The following is a 24,977-nucleotide window of genomic DNA, read 5'->3' on the forward strand; positions in this document are numbered from 1 at the left end:
AGTACAAGTTATCGAAAATATGTTAAAAGAATTTTGTTTAAAAATCACGTCCCCTCTTCCTACCAAACAATATCCATAACAATTTCTCTCAGCATTTATAACATATTCCACCGTGTCGAGAGCGAAGAGACACCCTGTACAAAACCACACAAGCATGTACACAAGTGTGACTAATCCACCACGACCAATCTCGTACCCGACATTCCTACCGCGTGTCATTTTTCCAGAAACGCACAGTACCTTCTTCTTCCTCCTTTCAGTGGATCGCGGAGAAGACATCTTCCCAACAATACATAGTACAAGATATCGAAAATAAGTAGTTAAAAGAATTTTGTTTACCCTCACATCCCCTCTCCCTACCAAACAATATCCATAACAATTTCTTTCAACATTTATAACATATTCCACCGCGTCGAGAGGAAACAAACGCCCTGTACAAGACCACCACACAAACATGTACACAAGTGTGACTAATCCACCACGACTAATCTCGTACCCGGCATTCCTACCGCGTGTCATTTTTCCAGAAACGCACAGTACGTTCCTCTTCCTCTCTACGGTGGATCCCATAGAAACGAGCCGGCTAATGCGCGCGTAATAATTATACGCGCAGACCGAGTTCCCCCTCGAGTACTACGGAGCCATCATCGAAGGAATCTCGTTGACCCGCGACGTCGTTTCTCCCCCCTCGGCCCCCGCCGCTCGCCGATGGGAATAGAAGGGAAAACAGGTCCCGAACAACATTCTGGCACCGCGCGCGATTTCATATGCAAACACGGAGATACAAGGCCGAGCCCCTCCGCACAATGGCTTATGTCATATTCTCTCTCCCCCCTCCCCCGACCCGTTCCCTCTTCCCGCGGCCGCTCCTCACTCCGTGCGCTCCGTTTCTCGCCGTTCCGTGTGGCTCCTCTTGCCCTCTACCTCCCTCTTGCTACGCTCTCGAGCCCGCTCTTCTCTCTCGTTCCCTCCGGTGTTTTTCTACTCGGGTCCGTGCTCTCCGTGCACTCTCCTTTCTCTCGCTTCCCGTCGCGGCCGAGCAGCTCTCTTCTGGCTCTTTCTGAATGAACGCGACGACGACGGAACGTGGCCCAGCTGCGTCGTCGTCGACGACGACGACGGCGGCGGCGACGTTCCCTGTTCTATTTTTAGAACGCGCCGTCATTTGTGACTCCTCGAGTAGCCTCGTAAAGTAGTACGGCCGACCGACCGACGCGCGACTGCCGATCGAACGAGGGATTGTTAGAGCGATGCTATAAGAACGAGATTCGAAGAAAGGATCGTAGTGATTTAGAGTTTTGAAAATTTCGATCTCGGTCATCGACGCGAACAATCCTCGCGGAGCTGTGAAGTTTTTACGCGATTCTTGGGATCGAATTTTTCGAAATAGACGCCTCCTGTCTTTGGAGAATTTCTTTTTTCTGGTATATCGGACCTTGGCAAGTGTCCCAGTTGGAGAATAAAATTTCAAATGCAAAACGTGAAAGTAAATTTAAATGCAAGATTTGAAAGTAAATGCTTTATTTACTTTCTTGTATTTTTCTCTTCTTTTTCTTAAGGTATTTTTAATAGGTCTTCTGGGGGTCTGCTGAACTCCAAATTTGTTTCTTTCTTTTTGCAAATGTTTCAAATATACTTGATTCTTCCATAAATTTTACCGAACGATAAAACTTATTGAACAACCTATTACTCCACTGAAGGACTACTAGGTCTCTCTATTTAGGGGTACAGTTATTACGCTCTAAAATTTCTAGTGTATACAACATAACCTACAAATACACACCAAGATACTTTAGAACTCGTGGAGGAATTTTACGAAACAAAACTCGAAACGAAAATGATGTGTAACTTTTAGTGAACTCAACGTATATAAAGATTCACGATTTTTCGTGAATCGATAATTGTTAATTTTGTATCGCTTTGTTCCTACCGCATCCCCGTTACCACGATCCATCCCGCGACGAATTTTCAAATTCGAAATTCGCGGACCGGTTCGAAGTGGCAGCGATTCGACGGGCGCGAAAGCAGGAAATTACCACCGACGAGAATAAACGTTTGGGAGAGCCACTGGTCGAAACGAGCGGTCCGGAGCGGTCGGGTGGAATGGTTAAACAAACGACAGGGACATAGCCCTCCGACACTTACGCTCGGGGAACCACCGCTTTTTTATCGGTTCCACCAACCACCGGCGCGCAGTGGGGTATTTCCCGGAAAAGGCGGACAAATGACGATTTTGAAAATTTTAATATTGTTTATTATTGATCCGTAGCGGTTCGAAAACATCAAGAAAATTTACCGTTTAATACCCCTTATCTTTAACAACGGATTTCAACTTCCAAACACTTTTGTAATAATAATCGTCGGAAAGTAGAAAGTTCAAGTTTTAAAATTATTTTTTCTTGCAATTGAAAAATATCGTGTTAATTTACCGTTTAATATTCTTATCTTTAACAACGGATTTCAACTTCCAAACACTTTTGTAATAATAATCGTCGGGAAGTAGAAAGTTCAAGCTTTAAAATTATTTTTTCTTGCAATTCAAAAACATCGGGTTAATTTACCGTTTAATATTCTTATCTTTAACAACGGATTTCAACTTCCAAACGCAAATTTCAATAATAGTCGCTTAACGCGCCGGAAAGTAGAAAGTTTAAACTTTAAAATTATTTTTTGTTCAATTTAAAAACATTGAGATAATTTACCGTTTAATACACATATATTTAACAACGGATTTCAACTTCCAAACACATTTTGCAATAATAATCGTCTAATGCGTTGAAAAGTTGAAAATTGAAAATTCAAGTTTCAAAATAATTTTTCGTTCAAAAACACCAACATAATTTACCATTTGATACACTTCTATTTAACAACATAATTTCAATTTTCAAACGCAAATTGCAATAATAGTCCAACGCATTGAAAAGTTAAAAATTGAAAATTCAAGCTTCAAAATAATTTTTCGTTCAAAAACACCAAGATAATTTACCGTTTGATACACTTCTATTCACCAACATAATTTCGAGTCTCAAACGCAAATTTCAATAATCAAAAACGACCAAGATAATTCACCATTTACCATATTAATCTTTACCAACGGATTCCAACTTCCAAAAGAAATTTCAATAACGATCGTCGAACGCGTTGCAAAGTAGAAAGTCGAAGTTTCAAAATGGTTGGTCGTTCGTCAAAATCGAATGATTTTCCACGGAATTGTAAAAGTTTCCCTAGCGGGTAAACTTCAGCGTAGTCGTGTCCGGCATTTCCAGGCAAATACCCCACTGCGCGGCGGCATCTTCTCAGCGCGTTGATCAAGCGGGGACCGCTGTAAAAACAATAAACTTGGCTGCTTAACGGTAGACACCACCTACGGTGTCCCGTTTTATAGGAAGCTTCTTTGAACGTTCCACGGAGATACGGCTCCTCGTCGTTGTCGGTCTGCTCACCCTAGGAGACTGGCCCACGGAAGCGCAGTCGCGACGTTCGTGTACGCAACGAGACTTATCGTTCGGTATAAATCTCGGGAGGTCTGGACACGTTGTGACCGCGCGAGGGCCTCTCCCCCATTATTTCCAGGGACACGGAAAGGAACGGTGGCCGTAAAACTAATAAACGACGCGGCCGCCGATCGGGGACGTTTATTGAGTCGGCGGCCCGCGGAGAATTACAATCTCTGCGCGACGAGGCTCTACGCGGGGGAATATACCGGCGAATTTTCGCGCGATCCCGTCTCGTCGTCACCTTCCACGGAGATCTACACCGTCCTCGTTAACAAGAGCGAGTGCGTCGAGCGTCGGGGAACTTCGTAGCGAACCGTCCACGATCGCTGGATTCCACGATGGCTCTTTTATCGTCCTTGAGAAACGGCCCCGTCTCGAGACCGTGATCACTTTTAACGCGTTGAGAAAACAACGTACATGGACAGCTCCCTTCACGCGGGGACTGGGAGACTTATTTATCGTCGCTCCGACGTTCATTTTCCGTAATCTCTAATTTTCACGAACGGTGCCAACTACTCGACGTGTAATACTATATGAAACGTTCCGCTACGTTGTTACTATTATCGGAAATGTCTCGTACCTATTTCGGTGGACTTTAATCGCTGATTCTGTCCCTTATGTTCGCTTTTTGACGAGACACTATGGTGAGATTTAATTCTTGGAATACAGTAATTTTTCTGATGTTCAATCGTAGTCAATAAAACGACGAATTTGAGGACTTCAACAAGGTGACCTTGAGTCGTCCTTGAATTACAAAATTGATCAAAATATTGGATTGTTTGGAAAATCATTTCGTTTTCCAGAATGGAGAATATGTAATTTAATAAAATGTTTATACACTTTAAAAAAATCGTGTTTCATTTTCACCAAAAAAAAACGAAATGACTTTCCGAACAACCTTGATAACTTTCCTACTTCTAACGCGTGTAAAGAATACTAACTACGTTACACAGAGCTGTAATTTTCATCTCGTGTTATATTCAAGCCCAAATGATACTCGAAGCTAAAATATTTACGCAAGTACGATAGGTAACACGATTCTATTGGGTTATTCGAAAAGTCATTTCCTTTTTTTTTTTTTTGGTGAAAATGAAACACGATTTTTTTTAGAATATATAAACATAGTATTAAATTACATATTCTCCATTTTGGAAAACGAAATGACTTTCCGAACAACCCAATATTTCAAAAAATCGAAGATCCCCCAAATATGATACACAACGTACATGAAAACTTGGACGTACACGAATCCTCGTTGGAATCCAATCGGTGTCGTCTCTTCGTAAATAACTCCCCCGAACCGAACGTTTCTCAAGAATGTACCACGGGAGCCACAATACCTCGGTGTAAACCACGATCCACCGCGTGGCTTCTAAACGACACAACTCTATCGCGCAAGTTACCCCACCTCTACGCCAATGCAGCGCGACGTCGTTAACGCTTGGCGCGCGCACGATCGAGTGTTTCCTTCTGTTCCTACGGCGTAGCCGCCCGGCTGCGGGAAACACGAGTTTCCGTATCGATCGTAAATTATAATCGTGAAAATACGGCTTTTCGGAACATTAAACGGCTCGGTTCTCCCTTTGAATATAAGCGACGAGGGCCGCGCCGCGTCGGTCTATGTCGTCGCGGCCGAGATGATTGAACGAGAAAAGGGACCGACGGGGACGTGGTGGGGGTAGTTCGGATGCGACGGGGTGGGGTTAATGCGGCGCGAAGAGGTTACGGAGCGGACCAACCGCGGACCCAGCCTATAATTTCTGATCAGCATAAATCTCACCCACCCCCGCTTACATGGCATCCCCTCGCGCGGCGGCCTTTTCCTTCCGCCCCCCGGCACCACGGTCAAAGTTAAACCGTCTCCCGTGCCGGCGCCATCACCGCACGGCCGCCACCCCTTTCGCACGATGAATTCCCTCCCTTGGGGTAAGCAACGGTACGCGAGGGCATCTCTCGCCCGATGCCACTTTGAGGCGGACACCGGGCCAATGGTAGGGCGAAACGGGATCAAACGCGCTCTCCAGATAGCACGAATTGCAAATTAGCCGCCTAATATTATCGAAGGGGCTGACTGGAGCGCGGTGCATAATCTGGCTCCGGATGCGAAACGGATGAAAGCAACGGGGACCGTTTCGAATTCGGAGACGTCGAACGCATAACGAGATCAGACAGACGTTCGGCCGCGGAGTGGGGGTAGTCTCGTGACGCGCTGCGCGGAGACGTCGCTATACGTGGCTGGTTCGCGACGATCCAGGGAGGGGGGCGGGCGCTCCCGATGGGAAAAATCTGGCGATCGGCCAACATCGTGAAACACCGGTCGTACGTCGAGCCGCGCGAGGAATTCTGATTTCTTTCGACCTATAGCGCGACCCCTGGAATCCGAGCGTACCCCGGAGCCGCTTCGGCCGGGCGGTGGGACCGAAAGCTAACGGAGACCGCGCGGGATCGGGTCTGGTGGGGCCCTTGGGTCCTCCTCGGCCCAACCTCGCGACGTATCGCTTCTCCGGAGTTGAAAATATCGTTACGGATGGGTGTACCTATATTTCCTGGGCCTTATTATGGAATTGAATAGTACGAGTTTTGGGCCTTTTTTTGTCTGGAGACTTCGAGCGATGGTAAATTCCTCTTTTGGGGCTTTGTTCGGAATATTTTTTAACCGAACACTTGCTGCGATGGTTTTATTTTTCTATGAGTTCTGGATTTTCTATGAGTTCTTGTGATTAAAACTGTTGTAGTAGATAGATGCTTATATACTTTTCCACGCATCTAATTTTATTGTAAAGATAAAAAGACGAGTTTTGCATACGTTTGGGACCGTACCCAAACACTTTCCAGTGTACAGACTATAACGAGACTAAACTATATTCTAGATTATAACAGTTTTGATATTTGGGAACTTCTTTCCAACTTTGCGCAGTGTCTAATTAATTTTGGCAATATTTCCGTGAATTTTCAGAAAAAAATATCAATGCTTGTCCCCGTATAGAGCCAGTCAAATTTCCTAAGCACATGGTATTGTGGGGGGGGGGGGGGGGGTATATATATCCAGTATCGTCGAAATTGGAATCTTTACAAGGTGATCTTAACCACAGGGAGTTATCGAAAGAAATGGAATAATGTACTACAGAAATTATAACACAACAAATGGAGCAAATCATAGACAAAATTGCCTCGATTAGTAAGAATGAAAACGAAACGGCTGGCCAGACCTCCGTGAAATAATATCTTTAGATTCCCGGAGACTTATCTCGCGATCCAACTGCTGGAAAATTGTACGACATGTATACGGATAAATATTGGTAACTCGGGCTATTAGAACGCATCAAGATAAGATAGATGAAGTCGATCCGCCTTTACGTAGCAAAGTACCGAGAATATAGCATCCAGCCACAGATAAGAGACCGAGTATACACAAGTCGAGAAACTATAACAATTTTCCAGATAGGAGGCTCTAACGAGGTAACGAGGACCCAGAAAAAACAGCAAGGGAATGGTATTCGGTCAATGCAAGCGGAAGTTCGACGACACAGCACGAAAAGGAAATAATTAACACGTTGACTGCCGTGCCATGCATATATGTATGACACTTGTGTTTCAGTTACCGTGGCGTCATTTTTTAAGGCACGTCATTCAAACGCGAACGCGCGAGGCAATGTGGGGAAACTCGATGGATGAGTGCACGAAGGTACAGTACCCATGGAAACTTTTCGTGGAAATAATTGATCGAAATAATGGTTACCAGTTTAAATGTACAAATTATGGAAAAACCGAGGGAATTCCCAAAGTACGGCTCGAATTAAACGTTAAAATACGAGAGTAATTTAAACTGTTCGTTGGGGGAATTTTTCACGTCGTGTCGGATTAATAAATTTATGTATCAACCGTGGAGATTCGATGATAAATTTTCAGAACCGTGAAGCGATACTTTTTACACGACCCTCCTTCGAAAATGTAAATTGCAAGGGAGTAGGTCGCGAAAAAATGACCGTTTTTGAAAGTAGGTCTCCATCGGTACACTTTTTCGGAAAACTCTGTCACGGAGCGTTAAAAACGTGGAAAACGGTAACGTTTTACGCGCCGTAAGTTCGCTCGAACGATTCCTAAAAATTCCGTGCAACGTTAACCCGAAACGTTAACTCTTAAATACGTCGTTTCCTTCCGTGAGTCGGAAATTGAATCGTAGAAATTATTCAGGACACGTTACCGGAGAAATGAATCGAAAATGACAAAAGTATATCACAGAGATCCAAGAGGGGAGAAATTTTACGCGCGCGCGATTACAGAATTGCAATACACTCCCCGTTTCTCATTTACATTTTCCTAAATTTTAACCGTGAGTCGAAGAACGGTAACAAATTTCCAGATATTTGAACAACTTTTCGCATTGGTCTCGATCCCCGAGAGTTCTATGCATTTTACACACAGTGGGGAGATTGTTTAAAAAAGAATCCAATTTTACCCTCATCGCTTTAATCCCTTCCCCGATATCCAAGTTACAAGCGAAACAATTTTTCCAATTTTCGTGCAACTTTGAAAACAAACTATACTAACTTGTTCGACGAGATGTCGTTTTTTCCATTGTAAGAAAATATTATGACACTTCGACTTTGAACAATTATTAAATATACAAACGAGGCGACAGATCTACACGAAACTTCACACATGATCGAAAAAAAGAACATTTCGACCGAAAAGAATACATACTGCCCATATGCAGGTGACGGAGAAACATTCGCGTGCCCCTAGTCAGTTGCATACGCTATTCGAAAGTATAAATACGCGAATACTTTGTAAATGCTGCTGTTAGGTTGTTCGGTAAATTTTGTTGCTTTTTACATTATCAAAAAATACTGCTACTTTGAACAACTGTAAATATACAAACGAGTCGACAGATCTACACGAAACTTCGCACACGTTTACCGAACAGTAGTATAATTCTTAGAAAAATAAAACGACGAACTTAATAGCTCCATTTCTCATGGAACGACGAAACTTATTGTCGACGATGTACTGTTTCATCGACCAGTAGTATAATTTTCGGAGAAATAAATCGACGAACCTAATAGCTCCATTTCTCATCGAACGACGAAACTTATTGTCGACGATGCACTGTTTCATCGACCGGTAGTATAATCTTTCGAAAAATAAAACGAAGAACCCAATACCTCCATTTCTTATCGAACGACGAAATTGATTACCAAACCTGTTACATTGGAGAATTAAAAACGACGGAAGCCAGAGATTTTCCAGAATCTCGGAGGCTGGTCGTGTTTTTGTCGCCAACCGCTGGGGGGCCACGGTAGAAAAAGAACGGTTCCCACATGGCCGAATTCTGTCGCGGGGGTGACGCCGACGACGACGACTACGACGACGAGAAGGAGAGGGGAGGGGAGGTGGGGCGTTACGAGCGACGCGACGAGATGTGGGTGCCATTATTTAGCCGAGGCCGACGAGCCCCGCGGCCTGCGGGCGTGTCGCGATTCCGGGGCAAAGTCCCCGCGTATCAAACGGAGCACATCGAACGAAATACGACGATCTGGTCAAAGAGATTCCCAGACGAGTCGAAAACAAGCATAGGCGAGGGGTCACCTCTGTCCCCCGGGCCGATGCTATCCGCGTTTCCATCGGCGTCCATCGCGGTAAATCCCTTGTTTGCCCGGTGCTCCTTTGCCTCGAGAGATTGGAAAGCTTTTTCGCTTTGAAAACCGCGATTCCTCTTCCTTTACCCCGGTGGGTACCGTTCACAAAGGAGGAAATAAATTAGATTCCTCTCGGTGGGTGTGTTGTGTACGACCGGGGGTACAGAACGCGAGAAGAGGGGAGAGAGAGTCGAGAGAGACAGAGAGAGAGAGAGAGGTGAAACGCGCGTGTGTCGTTAAATCACCGTAGGATTCTCATCAAAGCCTCTCGCGCGTCTCGCGTCTGTCCGCGTGTTTTGTGTGTGCGTGCACGCGGGGACCCGAGCGTGTACACCCCCCCTGGTGCCCCCCACCGCGCCCCCTCACGGTCGTTTTGTTTGCATCGCACAAACAGGTGCTCGAGCTGTCTACGCGCCCTTCCCGGCGCCGTGGAAAGGGCATCGATCGGAACGCCCCCTCCCCGCCCCCTTCCGAGAACCCTCTCGGCCCCCCTCTCGGTCGTGTATTATCGGTGGAATCGATGGATCGCGTCGGGGAGTCGCGGAAAAGAAACGTCCTCGAGGAGAAGGCGACGAGATTTCGTTGCAACGGAGTGGAGCGTGTGTGTGTAGGGGGGGGGGGGGGCGCTAGCTTTTCAACGACGCGAATCGACTCGAGAGAGAGGAGGGGGGGCTCCAATGCTAATTATTCGACGAATTACGCCGTTAATCGAAGTTTGACTTCCCTGGGTTCGCGGAATAAGTGGAACGCGTGGAGAGGGGGGCCCGAGATACCGCGTCAGCCCCCCCCCCCCTGTTGCCCCCCACTTTTGGATAGTTCGGAGACTCGTTATGTACGTTTCACGTCGAATGTCAAATCGCATTTCTGCGGCGCCATACGAATTCAAATAGCTGCGGCAAACTTGTCGAGGGGCACGGAGGGGGGCACTGGGGGTCGCTCGATTTTTCTCACCGCCCCTCTCTCTCTCTCTCTCTCTCTCTTCGGTAATTACCGCGAAAGTACAGCCAGTATGTGGGAAGTTTGCGAAACCCGACATCTATCCGCTATCCAGTCGCGACGCCGAATTCAATAATGCCGATCAACCGACGACGACGTCGACGACGACGCTCGCCGAACACGTTCGCCGGGCGTCGAGAAATTAATCGATAACCCATGGGGTTCGGAGAACTCTCTCTCTCTCTCTCTCTCTCTCTCTCTCTCTCTCTCTCTCTCTCTCTCTCTCTCTCTTTATCTCTCTCTACGGCGTTGTCATCCACGATTCAACCATTATAATTAGAACGAAATATCAGGGCTATTTTTGCGATACAATCGATACGATTGTTAGTAAACTTTGAGAATCGGACGGGAATGCGCGGTTATTGTACGTTTCCGAGCATAGGCGATCGAGTACGGACCGATAACGGGGGACCCGAATTGACCTTTACGCGAAACACTGCGCCACGTGGTCCGTTTCGCAATAATCGCGATCACGATCGCAACGGTCAGGGAGACCGTGTTTCCGCAAGTATCGCGCTCCCCGCTTTCAAGTCGACGCGCTAGCCCCTCCACAATCGCTTCGAAGTACGCGTACGCTACTGTCCCCGTCGCGGGTTCGCGCAGATGCAACAAACGAGGTTCACGCGAGGACAATTAACCCGGAGTGCCAGGAGCGAGTCACTGCACATGTAAAAATTGAATAAGAAAGAAAACTTGTAGAATTCTCTACTGGAGGAAAGTTTCCAATTAAGAGAAACGTGGTCCTTCGCACGGGAACGATTGATACATTTAAAGAATCTTTTGGAGGCCGATTGTAACGTTTGAAGAATCTTTCAAGGGCAATTGTAACATTTAAAGAGTCTCTCAGATGTCGATCGTAACATTTAAGGAATATAATAAAGACCGATTTAATATTAATGTTTAAAGAATCTTCTAAGGCCTACTGTAACATTTAAAGAATCTTTCAAGGGCAATTGTAACATTTGAAGAGTCCCTCAGATGCTGATCGTAACATTTAAAGAACATTTTAAAGACCGACTTAATATTAACGTTTAAAGAATCTTCTAAGGCCTACTGTAACATTTAAAGAATCTTTCAAGGGCAATTGTAACATTTAAAGAGTCCCTCAGATGCCGATCGTAACATTTAAAGAACATTTTAAAGACCGATTTAATATTAACGTTTGAAGAATCTTCTAAAGGCCTATCGTAACATTTAAAGAATCTTTCAAAGATCGATTGTAACATTTAAAGAATCTCTTCAAAGGCCTATCGTAACATTTACAGAATCCCTTTAAAGGCCTATCGTAACATTTAAAGAATCTTTCAAAGACCGATTGTAACATTTAAAGAATCTTTCCCTATTTCACCGTCCTCTTTCGAGCCGTGTAATCTCCCTGACCCGGTTCGTACCGTGAATTTCGGGCCACGTTGTACACGATTATAATATCCGACCATCCATCTCGTAGATAATCGTGCGCTTAACAAGGCTCCGTGTCCATCCGCCGATGTAAAAGCGTTGCAAGTTTCCGCGTGGTAACGCGTGTTGGTAGATAAGGGAGGTTTTCAAGGGCAGAATGATTTTAGCCGGATCGGGCCACTCGATCGTTAGCATCGCGTGGAAAATTGGTGTTTCCCTTGTACCCGGGGCGTGCAGTTAACTCGCCCGGGGATATTAAAGGTACGTTATCACTGGCGAGTGGCTGCATTAATGAAACCCGATGAAAAGGCAAGATTAATGCGCATAAATATCTCAGTCTGACGGTATAAACGCAAGCTGTTGGTACAGGGCCGGGGGTTTCGAGGAGTGTACTTTACGCGGGTAATTATGTAAGAAATATGCACATAGATAGCGCAGTCATTAGATTTCCACGGGTGCGGGCGCGGGCGTACGCGAGAGCCATTTTCCTCGCTTTTCCCGCCGCGCGGGACGGAGAACGAGAGAATTCCGCGCAATTAAGCAAAGGCGAGACAGCGAGGCGCGGCTTTAAAGGGAGACGAGCAAAAGTAAACTGCGCTGACGGCCATCACCCTCCACCCTGCGGAGGGGAGGGTGGGGAAGAACCAGTCGCGATAATGCACACGCGGGATAACAAAATTCAGTCCACGATAATGGCCCGTTCGCGTGATACTTAAATTTCGCAAGTCTTCTGACCGAGATTGCCGACGATCAAAACGCAATTAACCGGTTGAAAAGGATTACGACTGGCTTCGATCTATTCCCGAAACGCCCACATTATACCGTCGTTTTACCTTATTAACCGGGTACATTTATCGGGGACTTCGTAAAATCGTTTGGGAAATAATAAAGGGCAAAAAGGTACTGGAAATAAATAGTTGAGCGTGAGTCTCGAACCTTACGAATAAAAATTCTATCATTCCAGGATATTTTTCTCAATTCTTAAGCAAAGTTGCACTGATAGTATCTTTCGGGTAATGAAAAATTTTATCTGGGTCCGAGGAGACCCACGCGTGGTACAACGATGATTGAATGCCTCTCGTAACCCTAGTAGACGTAAATACTCCATAAGAACAAGAAAGTGCCCAAACACTTCTGCGAACTCACAAAGGTATCAAATAATAAACATTTCACGTTGAAATCTATATACACATACAAAATTGCCATCGTTGCACGATTTTAAGGTCCAAAATGGAACCAGCTCAGCTCGTCGAAACAGGTTAACACCCCCTGATTAAATACCCAAGAAAATCGCTACAATTTCGATCATTTTACATTTCGTATCCTCGATAACAATGCATCCACGTGCTCCAAAGTATCGAACCTTCAATTATCGATAAATTCTCACCTTTTAAAAGTTTCTCGCAAGATTGAAGATTCAAATATAAATACAACCAGGTTCTCGAGTCCGATTGCATCCACCGATCAACAATCCGAGCACAACGTTCTCGGTGTCCAAGACGACACGAAACTTTTGAACGACAGTGTATGCTCCCAAGTTCTCGGCCAGTTAAACACCGACCAAAGACTCGCGAAATGACCTAATATTTCCAAGTGCCGAACAGTCCACGAAGGAAAGTTACGCACAATGGAAAACCGTTGAGAAACCATAGGAGGCAGTTTTGCGTGCGTCGTAAAAACCAGAGAAATTTTATTATTTTTTTTTCTTTTCATCCTTCTTCCCCCACTCCGATGTTTGTTTGTCTCGGTGGTTTTCGGAGTCGGTTTCGTGTGTGCCATCCCCACCGTTCGGAGTTTCTCGGACAGCGACGCATTTATTTGCGCGAAGGCACTTTGAGAACGAGGTAGGCACTACCCCTGCCAACGAGACCACCGGGAGGCGATAATTAACTTACGATTCCAGCTTTAGTTGCGCAAGTCAAACATCGACCGACTCGGGGAGAGTTCGTATTCGCATTGGCAAACAATTAGGCAAACGTCTCTTACGAGTCGTCGAGTCTCGTGTCAACAAGCAACTTTACGATCCTGACGATTTCTTTCTTTTTTTCCTTTTTTTTTTTCTTCTCCTTCGGCCCCTCCTCTTTCTCTTTATCTTCGCGCAACACGGAGAATCCGACGGAGGCGCTTTACGAGGGGATTACAAAGTTTTCGGGGGGTCAAGAGGGGGGCCCGCCACGCCTCGATAACAAATTGATTCGAAATCTAGGCCACAATGCGGCCCGAAGTTGGCGCCTTCGCTCTCCGCTCGCGGAACTTGGACATTTATAATTAATAGCCCGGGCCTCTGAGCGCCTCCGTTTCCCGTCGCTAATTAAGCGCGAGGGGGGACGAAACGATTATATCGATAGCCTGGTTTAGCGGGCGCTTTTACCAAGTGACAGGAGCTACCGGAGTTACCGATAAGGTTGTTAAATCATAATGAATTCTCATCGGGTGCGCCCGGGTGATTTTTTCTTCTTCCTTTCTTTTTTTTCATTTTTCCTTTCCCCTCCCGGTTTCTTTCTCTTCCTTTTTCCACTTTTTACCCTTTGGGGGCGGCCGACAACTTCACTCGGCCAACGAGCCTCGATAAACGCGAGAGGTGGAGGGACCATGGTATTTCTACTCGATACAATGTCTAACCGGCCGTAATAAGTTCGAATTGCCCCAATTGCTACTTACGGTAACGGTCCCGAGGTGTACTTCGGTGTGCGACTTACCTGAAACAAAGAAACAGAGTTCTGTGAGAAGGTTGCGAAGCCGCTGGAAAATTATATACCGCTCGCGAATACAGTGTACTGGGTGGACGAAACGGTATCGGAGACTTTCAGAGTGTGCACTGAGTGTGGACGAAAAAGTATTGGAGAGTTTGAGAGAGTGTACTGGGTGTACAAAACGGTTTTGGAGAGTTTAAGAGAGTGTACAGGGTGTACGAAACGGTTTTGGAGAGTTTGAGAGAGTGTACAGGGTGTATGAAATGATACTGGAGATTTTGAGAGAGTGTACTGGGTGTACAAAACGGTTTTGGAGAGTTTGAGATAGTGTACTGAGTGTATGAAATGGTACTGGAGACCTTGAGAGAGTGTACACGGTGTATGAAATGATACTGGAGATTTTGAGAGAGTGTACTGGGTGTATGAAACGGTTTTGGAGAGTTTGAGAGAGTGTACTGAAGAGTTTGAAAGAGTATAGGGTGGATAAAACGATATTGGAGAGTTTGAGAGAGTGTGCAGGGTGTACGAAACGATATTGGAGAGTTTGAGAGAGTATACAGGGTGTACGAAACGGTTTTGGAGAGTTTGAGAGAGTGTACAGGGTGTATGAAATGGTACTGGAGATTTTGAGTGAGTGTACTGGGTGTACAAAACGGTTTTGGAGAGTTTGAGAGAGTGTACTGGGTGGACTAAACGGTTTTGGAGAGTTTGAGAGAGTGTACTGAGTGTATAAAATGATACTGGAGAGTTTGAGAGAGTGTATTGAGTGTACGAAACGGTTTTAGAGAGTTTGAGAGAGTGTACAGGGTGTATGAAACGGTATTGGAGAGTTTGAGAGAGTATACAGGATGTACGAAACGGTTTTGGAGACTTTGAAAGAATGTACTGAAGAGTTTGAAAGAGTACAGGATGGACAAAACGGTGTTAGAGAGTTTGAGAGAGTGTACAGGATGTATGAAACAGTATTGGAGAGTTTGAGAGTGTGTACAGGGTGTTCCAGAATTTATCTCCGCTTTGTGGTCGTTTGTTAGTTTACAGCTGCGAGGTGGACACGTGAGAAAATTTTTAGCATGTACAGGGTGTTCCAGAAATAAATTCCGCTTTGTTCGACCGACGTTTCGAGACGTCGTAGTCGTTTGTTATTTTATAGGTGAAAAGTGGACACGTGGGGAAGTTTTTGATGTACACAGGGTGTTCCAGAAATAAATTCCGCTTTGTTCGAACGACGTTTCGAAACGAGGTTATCATTTGTTATTTTACAGGTGTGAAGTGGACACATGGGGAAATTTTTAGCATATACTGGGTGTTCCAGAGATTAATTCCGCTTTGGTCGACTCAGGTGGTCGTTTGTTATTTTACAAGTGCAAAGTGTACACGTGGGGAAGTTATTTATTTATTTATTCATAATACACATCGACAAATATTCTGGAAGACACGTTTCCACAGTGCTCGATACACAAAAGTGATGTGATTTCCTTGTTTGGAGATTCTCAGAGGAGAATTCCTATTCAGAAGCGTCAAAAATCGATTCTTTTTTATCGTATTCTCTTCAGATGAATCTCAAGTACCCATTCCCAAAACATTATACCCTAATTCGACGAAACGACGAAGTTACAACTATTTCGATAGAACGAGGTTCAAAAATGTTTTCCTCGAAGCGATGTTTCTCAAATTGGCTGCAAATATATCGCAAGAACCGATCGGCGAACGTTTAAAAAAATTCTTGCAAATCCTTCTCGTATCGCTCGAGTCGAAATTATATCAATTTCCATTCAATCGTCCGTGGAAAATGAAAAAATTCTATAACCTTTCATTTCGCAGCGAGTGTCACTCTGTCGCGAAAAAATGTTATTTCACTTTGCTTCGTTTCGGACAATGGCGACCGATGCATAAATTAATGTCGTTTTTGAATTTTTCATTTCGAGCGTGCAGCACCGCGACGCACGAATCGTGGCAATCGTTTAAAATACCATACCGCGGGGAACGTGCGATTATTTGAATAATAATAAAGATAATGGTATAAAATTTTAACCGCGTTACCTCGAAACACTGTGGTACGCGCGTGCAAAGTTTTTCGAGACTATCGATCCGTAATTATAAAAAGTATTTTATACCTGGGGTCGCGGTGAAAACGAGGTCTCCGAATGGGAATACCCCCTTAAAGAGCAAGGTTCGCGCTAATAAACCCAGAATTACGTAGCGATTAAAGAAGAATATACGCCGCAAGAAATTAGAAACATTTCCCGTGGAAACGTTCGAAAATATCGCGGAAAGTTCACCCTCGTGAAACGTTGAAAGCTGCGTCTCGAGTACAGAGATCGACCGTCCTGTCGATATCGTTCCCCATATAAAACTCTCGAGCTACGATTAATAATACATGTATATCGGTAGTTATTTAAAGAACAACGTGCGAGAATAATTCTCCCCACCCGCACCGAAACGATTCGAAACACCTCGTGCGAACCTAATTCGAAGAAATCTTAATTGGCTTCGAATACGTACGAAAGTCTCTCGTTACATTCTCGCGCGTACTTTCGCAAAATTGTAAATTTTCTACTCTTGTTTCTCTATTTTTCCAAAACGTCGAATTCAAAGATGTGATATTCAAAAACAAAACACAATAATAATTCTCTATCAAAGTAATTGAAACACCTCGTACGAACTTAATTCGAAGAGTTCATTCACTCTCGGAACACCTATGTTCTCCAATATAGATAATATACAAATTACCACATTCTTAACGTATAAACTATAAAATTTAACATAAATTACCATATTTGTGAAACTTAACCTACAAAATTCAACATTTATACGTTATAAATTGTAAATTTAAATATAAATTACCAATATTCACATATCAATACTTAACAAATATTTCTAAGTGTCAAACTTACAAAAATTTATACATAAATACTTAGAAAATATTTCTAAGTATCGATACTTACGTATCGAATTTAGAAAATATTCACGTACCAATATTTAAAAAATATTTCTAAGTATCGAACTTACAAAAATTTATACATAAATACTTAAAAAATATTTCCAAGTATCGAACTTACAAAAATTTATACATAAATACTTAAAAAATATTTCCAAATATCGAACTTACCAAAATTTATACACAAATACTTAAAAAATATTTCCAAGTATCGATACTTACGTACGATACGTAAGTTCTATATTTTATACTATATTCTCCAATTATCTTCCCGCGCTTTTTCGGAAAAATTCATAAACGCCCCCGAAAAAAATCCCCGTTCGTTTCGCGACACCCGATAGACTACCACGATCGTCGCAGACATCCACCGCGAGGAATCTATAAAATCGACCGTGTTCTCATATTCTTATACACGCTCTTTGTCAACAGCGACGCGAATAACGTTTGCTCAACCAGATCGCGGGATAGCGCCGCTCGAATGACAAAAGCTGGTTGCGCGACGCGTACGATACGGCGGTGGAGGTGGTAGAGTGGGAGGAGCTCTCGATTTCAGTTGTCGCTCGCTCCGGCGAGTGCTTAAACTTCCGGAAATACAGAGCGCCGGGGACGTTGGTATATCCGTTAATACACTGATAGTGTGTGCACAGTGTCTTACAGTCGTGCCGTTCGTAATTGCGAACGTTGACGTCGTCTCTCGTTACAAGATAATTCGGAAAGTTCTCTCGGCGCGGCGAACGCACGCGAGCGGGAGAGAGCAAGAGCTACGACGCTGGGCGTGGATCGAGGTGGGACGGAGACACGTCGCGGGGGGAGGGGTCAGATGGGGCGGACGACGGGGAAGGAAAATTTGCATCTACACGACGCAGCCCGTATAATGGAATTAAAACGAGGTGGTGCTGCAATTAGCTTCCTAACTAATTCTACAGGCGCGTCACACATCGCGCGTGTCTGTCGCGGTAGATGGGGACTGAGGGGGTAGGGTGGAGATGTGGGGGGAGTGAAAAATAAAAAAGAAACGAGCAAACTGTCGGACACGCGGTTCGCGAATCCGGTTTTTCTGAGCTCGCGCATGCGCGGGTACGAGTGTGTTTCGTGCACCCTAACGACGACGAATCGAGAAACTTTTCGAAAAAAAAAGACGTCTACAAATTCACGAACCCCCCCTTCTCTCCGTGTTGGACTTCATCAATTTGTCGAAAATCCCTGTGATTAATTCAATAGAACTCAAAGTTCTATCCCGAAAATTTCGTTTCGATATTCCACCGATTAAGATTGCGAGCTCGATTTCATTTTCCAAATGGCTTTATCGCGGGCGATAAATTCGTATTGTGCAATTTCGCGAAATAAAATTCCCGGAATGGTGCACGGTTATTAATTCGAACGTATTTATTGAAAATTAAAGCGAAAGATTTTTTAGAACGGGGATTATTCCGTGACGGTGTTGTTACGCGTCGCGGTGGTAAAGAATGGAAAAGAATCGTTGTCGAACAATATTATTCGATAATATTTTTGCAAACGTTGTACCTCGTCAACGTGGTGGTTCTGGTGGTGTTGGTGCGGCCACCAGTGACCGATATCGCGCGATTCACGTACACGAGGAATATGTAAACCGTGATATTTGCGAGCTTCGTGGAGACATCGATGGTTACAAGGAATAATGTGAAAGCTAAAAGCACGGTTTTATTGTTCGCCGGTGTATAACGTTTCGAGAAACGTCGGATGCGGAGAACTCGCGCGACGATCGATGGGGAAAGGCTCCGGTAGACGAATTGAATACACCTTTAACAACCCGCGGAATATTACATTTAATTCGAATAACGTTAAATCTCTCCGTCACCGTCGAGCGAGAAACGAACGCGGCGGGAGGAACGCGGCTTGAAACGCGCGGCGCGCCCGCGCCCGTATTCAATAGAATTTTATTGGCCCCGCTCTAATGAATAAAGTTTTCGCGAACGAAGTGTCTTGGAAAATGGCGGTTTCGTCGTACGGATCCTCGAGAAATATTTTCCGTCCCCGACTAAATAAACGGATACGTACGTACACGAGGCAGTGCACCGGTCTGCGTAATGGCCGCCCCTCGTCTACATCGCGGAGTTAACTTCGCGTCGGATAATGAACTAGTTAGGTTCACAAGCGACAAGAGGGATGGATGAATCGGCGTGGGCGGTGCAGGTTCAAGAAGGTTACGAAACGGAAGTTGAAGTTAAAGGGGCAGGAACGAGCCGAGAAACCGGTGGACGAGAGAAATTCAATTTTCCTTTCTCCGAAAACTCCCGGCGAATCGTTGATAAATTATTTACCAAAAACGTTTCCTTAATCCTCCGAACAACCCGGACTATCATCCCGACGAAACTTTCCACGACTTTAATGGAAATACGGAATATCGTGATTGCGAGCAATCCTGAAAAACTGACCATTCGCAATGGAAAATAACGTTCCTCGTTTCGAGATTAAATTAAACAACGGTTGGTCTAATTGTAGCGCAAATATGGTTATCTCTGTGGGAGGTTGCCGATTATTGCGAGTATCTCGGGGAAATTAATCACGAATGCCTCTTCTTTCGGTTTCTCGGTTTGCCGGTGCAACTCGGAACGAGAGCGCGTTCTCACGAAGGTCAGATGTGACTCACCGATTTGCACGAAACTTGAGAGGCTGGTGGGTTTATATGCGTGACAGTCGTAAGTGGAATTATAGCCGTAGATGGATAGTCAGTTGTGAGAAAAGTAAGTACAAAGTGTGGAAAAATCACCTAGGTCTACTCGAGTAGTATCTCCACCAATGGTAAGTGTAACAAAGTAACAAACGTGAGGAATCGTCAATACTCTAACACGAGGTATTCGTGATACGAAATACATTTGTGTTTTCATTGTTTCAACGATAAATTTCTACCGAGTACACCTTTCTAAACTTTACACTTACGTTTTTCATCCACGGCTACAATTTTTGCAGGAACCTACGCACCTGCCAAATTTCATTCAAAACTTTAACGGTCACTTCTAAACTCCACTTGCACAAATCGTTGGATCAAACATTTAATCTCCTAATCTTACACGAGTACCAGAACTCACGGACGATTCACAATCTCCGAGTTCTCACGAACCATCCACCTTGTTGAACTCACTTCGTCGATGTTTAATTCCCAGCCGGTTCGCCGCGCCGATTATAACCGATCGATTTTTTCTTCCAGCCAGCCACCGCTTCCCGCGCAACAAAACGTTCGATCGCGTAACAAACGATCTCGTTAGCGCTCTGTGTGCCGTCGTGTACGCTTTGCAACGTGCCTAGATCACTGGCTGTCCGGAGATTTTGCACAGTTTGCGTTTCCCGGCCTGTGCAAACAGGGATCCGGTACATCGATGACTACAGACGGCTGAAAGGATTCACGGGAGACAGTGGGTGGGAGCGAGAAGCAGAGACGCGTCGCGCACGCGGTAAAGAGTGAGGCCGACGAGGAGCAGGCAGAGACAAAGGATGAGGCACGAGAGGCTGTTTCCATATAATTACAATGCACATCGTCTAGGTCGTGTGTATTCTGCGGAACAGCGACAAGCAAACTAGCTGGTGGCCACCGTAACTACCGATCCACCGTCTTCGTGTTCCCACTACCCTCACCACCGGTCCCGAGTTCCCTCGGTTAAAGGTCCGTGAACTGCTAATGATACATTAATATCCCCGCGGCTATCTATCAACACTCCGAACGGGTATCTGACAACTTTTGAAGCGGTAACGAGGGTGGACGCGGGGACGAACGTATCGCGATCAACGAATCGTTGCAAATGGGTGATCGAGAGATAGAGAAATTGTTAAGGTGTTAGCGTATCGGTCGTGTTGGTTCGACGTTTTTCGGATTCGAAGCTCTGACGATGACAGTAACGGAAGAGTAACCGAAACGCAAGTGACATCGCAATTACGACAGTAACCCGACACTGCTTGTGACGCGGGGTCAGCGTAGCCGGAAAACTAAGCCAAATCTCAAGGAGTGCAGATAGGTAACGTGACTCTTGTTGCATATTACCGTGCAGCGGAATGGTCGCTCAGAAGAGAACGATTGATCAAACTATTACCAACACTTTGAAGCGACTACTTGTTTAAAGTTTGGTTGATAATAGAATTGAAAGTGTCATCGAAACGATAGTTTGGTTTTCTGAGAAACGTATTGTTATATCCCCAACAAGAATTTCCACAACGATGGAACAACTACACTAACCTACCCAGCCGACTGCAAAGCATCCTACCTACTACCACAACGCAACATCCTCTCCGATGTTTTCCACACAGGACAAATTGTAAAGTTTCGTTGAAAAAAAAACTCTCCAAAAACAAGTATACTACCCTCTACCCCCCCCCCCCCCACTTCCACCATCAACGAAAATATCACCACCGCTGAAACCTAAAATCCCCTTCCATTGGTACACGCGTGTTTTCTTTGCCCCGGTAATTCGCCTTTACTTTCGCGGTGGTTAAGCAGTCCAATTCTCGCTTTGGTGAAGCCGCGGGGCCTACGAACCTCCCCCTCTCTCCCCTCCCCTTAACTCCGGTCGGCGCGTTAAAATCCAAAGACAAGGAGCGGGCGCGCGCGCGCGCGCCCCGGAGCACCCGCGGTATGTTTGATCTCGCGTTGCTTCCTCGATCCGCCTAAGTACCGAGTTTCTTTTATGCATAAGGCTCAAAGAGAGAACACGGTGCGTTCTTTCGCGTAGTCCCACCCACCCACCCCCCAGCCTACTCTGCGACGAGTTACTTGAATAATAGAGACAAACCCGGGACGGTGGGACGGGCAGACAGTAAAACTCGGTAGGGTGAGTAGAGCGGTGGTGGGGGGAAAGGAAAATGGAACTGGAAGACCTAGGAGAGTGGGGGAGGGGGTGTATGGAAAGGAAAGCGACTTCTCGTGGGATGTTACCTCTCCCCACCATCGCTCACTCTCTCTCTCTCTCCCTGTATCCAGCGAGTTATCTTTCAGTGGTGCGGAGCAGGAGTACAGGGACGCGCAGGATACGAAGGAGGTACGGCGATGTCGTGCGCCATTCGAGGGCATCGAGGCGCGAGTCTGGTTCCCTATGCACTTTGCATCCGCGGTGCATAATTTCTACTGTCCGAGGGACGAACCCCGCCTCGGCTCGGCTCGAGGCCCGACCACCCTCTATTTCCTATCCCCGATCGATGGACATCATCGACCGCCGTATACGCTTTTCGAACACACAAAGCCCCGAGATACGCGCAACGTTGCTCTCTACGGCGCGTACCAATTATACGCTAACCCCCCACCACCGCCGCCATTGCCCGCGCGTATCATCAGTGAAGCTCGGCTCGGGCACCCCCCACTCCCTCGCGTGTTCCACGCGCGCGAGAGGGAAGATACGTCCCGCGATATGAAAATGTTTGATTGAACCAGCGGCGCGCGGTGACCAATTTTAACAATCTAGACGCGCAAACGCACGGGTAGGGATATTCATCGATTAACGTGAGAGGAGGGTGCGTTCACGGCGGGAGGGAGACCGGACACGCGCGGCTCAGAGTATCGTTTAACGTTATAATTTTTTAATACGCACTTTTTAGCAAAATTCAATCCGCTTTTGAAAATGTGTGATATTTTGCGACGTGGAACTTGACGGGTTGCTCGATAAGTTTTGTCGTTCGATAAGACATTGAGCTATTGATACTACTGTTTGATGAACATGTGTGAAGTTTTATTGTGTGTTTTCCAAAATGGAGAATATATAATTTAATAAAATGTTTATACACTCTCAAAAAATCGTGTTTTATTTTCACCAAAAATAAAAAAGACGAAATGACTTTCCAAACAGCCCAGTATTTGCAGTTGTTCAAAGTTGAAGTGTCGTAGTATTTTTTGACAATGGAAAAAATGACAAAACTTACTGAACAATCTAACAGCAACATTTATCAAGTACTCGCGCATTTATCGTTTCGAAACGTATATGGAACATCAAGGTATGCGTTCTAGAGAGCGCGCGGTCGTTAATGCGTTAACATTCACTAACCCGTAGCAACTGACCAGGGGCACGCGAAAGTTTCTCCGTCATCTGCATATGGGCAGTGTGCGTGTTGTTTTCGATCGATGTTGCGATGTTCTTTTTTTTCTCTCTCGATCGGACTTTGGTTTCGTAACACGTACAACGCGGTACTTGGAAGATTCAGTTTTCTAAAGATCGTTCGGGGTTTAGTTTTCGGGAGAATTGAGTTTGTGAATCTGCTTTGTGCACTCGCAACTGAGATACGGTTCGTCGAGCGACGTGTATCGTCTGTCGGGTTTGTAAACTATGTTTATGCGACATTAACGAGCTGGCGAATTAGAGAAACGAACAGTGAAATGAAATAATTGTCAGAATTTTTATTTTAATCGAAATAAAATACTTTCTACCGCAGAATTGTTGAGATTCTTGTTGCAGGGAATTTTCAAACTCGATTTTCTCGAAAACTGTACCCCGAGGGGAGAAAAGTTATTAAGCATATTTTTCGTATTTTTTCACAAGGAATCAGCCGGTGCTCGTTTCTACGTATCTTTCGCCGATAATAAACAGCAGACATCGAAGTCTCTCCGATCAAAGGAACAAGTTTTTCTCGTCAAAGAACGGAGATCGATACAATGTAAGCGGCTTCTCTATCCGAAACTGTTGTTTGAAGGTTTGGCTACGAGTCTAGCGTTACCATTTCTCTCGTTGTACTACAAAGATTAAACACACGAATTCTGTACATCCCGGACACTTTGTGCCCAAAGACCTTAAGCGTATAATCGAAGAACGGTTTGAGGTTAAGGACCGTAACCGAGTTAACTCGGTTTCGATTATACGTAAAACTTTCTTCATCCCCGAATTAACCCGGTCTTTCCGTATCGGTTGAATTTACACGAAACTATATACTCGTACGGTTAGACTGTCGCGTGCTTCGGCTCGTAGATTGCACGAAACAAACGCATGTATTATGTATGCTACGAATAACGTAGCATAACGCTATTTGTTTTGCGTCGAAGTACCGCAAACCGTATTCACAATTCATACTTTAACACGGCGCACAAAGAAACTTCCATTTCCTAGAGAACGGAGCACACATCGTATTATTATTTATTATTATTATTATTATCATTATTATTATTGTCACGTTTCATCGTATCCCGTGCAAGCGAACCCGATTCGAAGGATTTCGTAATTTTAATAACGAAACAATTCGTTTATACGTATCAACATCGATACACTGTACCAATAAGAAACGAACGGAAAGCTGACATTAACAATTATTAAACAACGCGTTTATTTCACGGCCGTGCACCTGGACAAATATTTGTGCAACTTTCACGTGTCGATAATACGTACGTGGATGCATACGCACGTGTTCCGTGCACCAGTACGTAAATCGTAACGATGGTACACCATCTGCTCGGTCATCAAATACTTTCGAGCGACGATATTTTATCGTTACGATGCAATTCGGTGTCCCCCACCCACTACTAGTCGCATTACCGTAATTCAAACGATAATTAACGAGGATCGTTGTAATTTTCCAGGGATCCGGGAATTTTCGGGAGCGACGAGCACGAAAGAAATTACATTATATTTCTCCCGATCGACCAGAGACGAGCCCGATTGGAGCAATGGCGATTATCGACCACGAATCGCACGCGAAACGAATTCACGGATTCGTGATTACACCGAACGGAGCCAGAGATCGATGAAACGGCTCAAAATATGATCGAGTGGACCGACGACTGGTCTCTTTTTAATTCAACCGTATTCAACGTGGGAGGATAAAAAATGGTACGTTAGTGCGACGACTTTCCACCGGATACGACGTGACTCCA

The 24,977-nt window shown here is 45.0% G+C and overlaps 2 protein-coding genes across 2 annotated transcripts in view; one reads left to right on the top strand and one right to left on the bottom strand.

Moving 5' to 3' along the window:
• Hiw (MYC binding protein highwire) overlaps positions 1–24,977 on the bottom strand; it is a 476,677-nt gene that overhangs the window by 383,460 nt on the left and 68,240 nt on the right. The window lies entirely within an intron of this gene.
• The window catches only part of LOC143148688 (uncharacterized), a 189,340-nt gene that overhangs the window by 121,764 nt on the left and 42,599 nt on the right, over positions 1–24,977 (top strand). The window contains exon 2 of the transcript XR_012992566.1: positions 24,684–24,933. The gene's annotated coding sequence lies outside the window, so the exon portion shown is untranslated. The remainder of the gene's footprint in view (positions 1–24,683; positions 24,934–24,977) is intronic.

This window comes from Ptiloglossa arizonensis, chromosome 6 (genome assembly GCF_051014685.1).
Source record: "Ptiloglossa arizonensis isolate GNS036 chromosome 6, iyPtiAriz1_principal, whole genome shotgun sequence".
Classification (NCBI taxonomy): domain Eukaryota; kingdom Metazoa; phylum Arthropoda; class Insecta; order Hymenoptera; family Colletidae; genus Ptiloglossa; species Ptiloglossa arizonensis.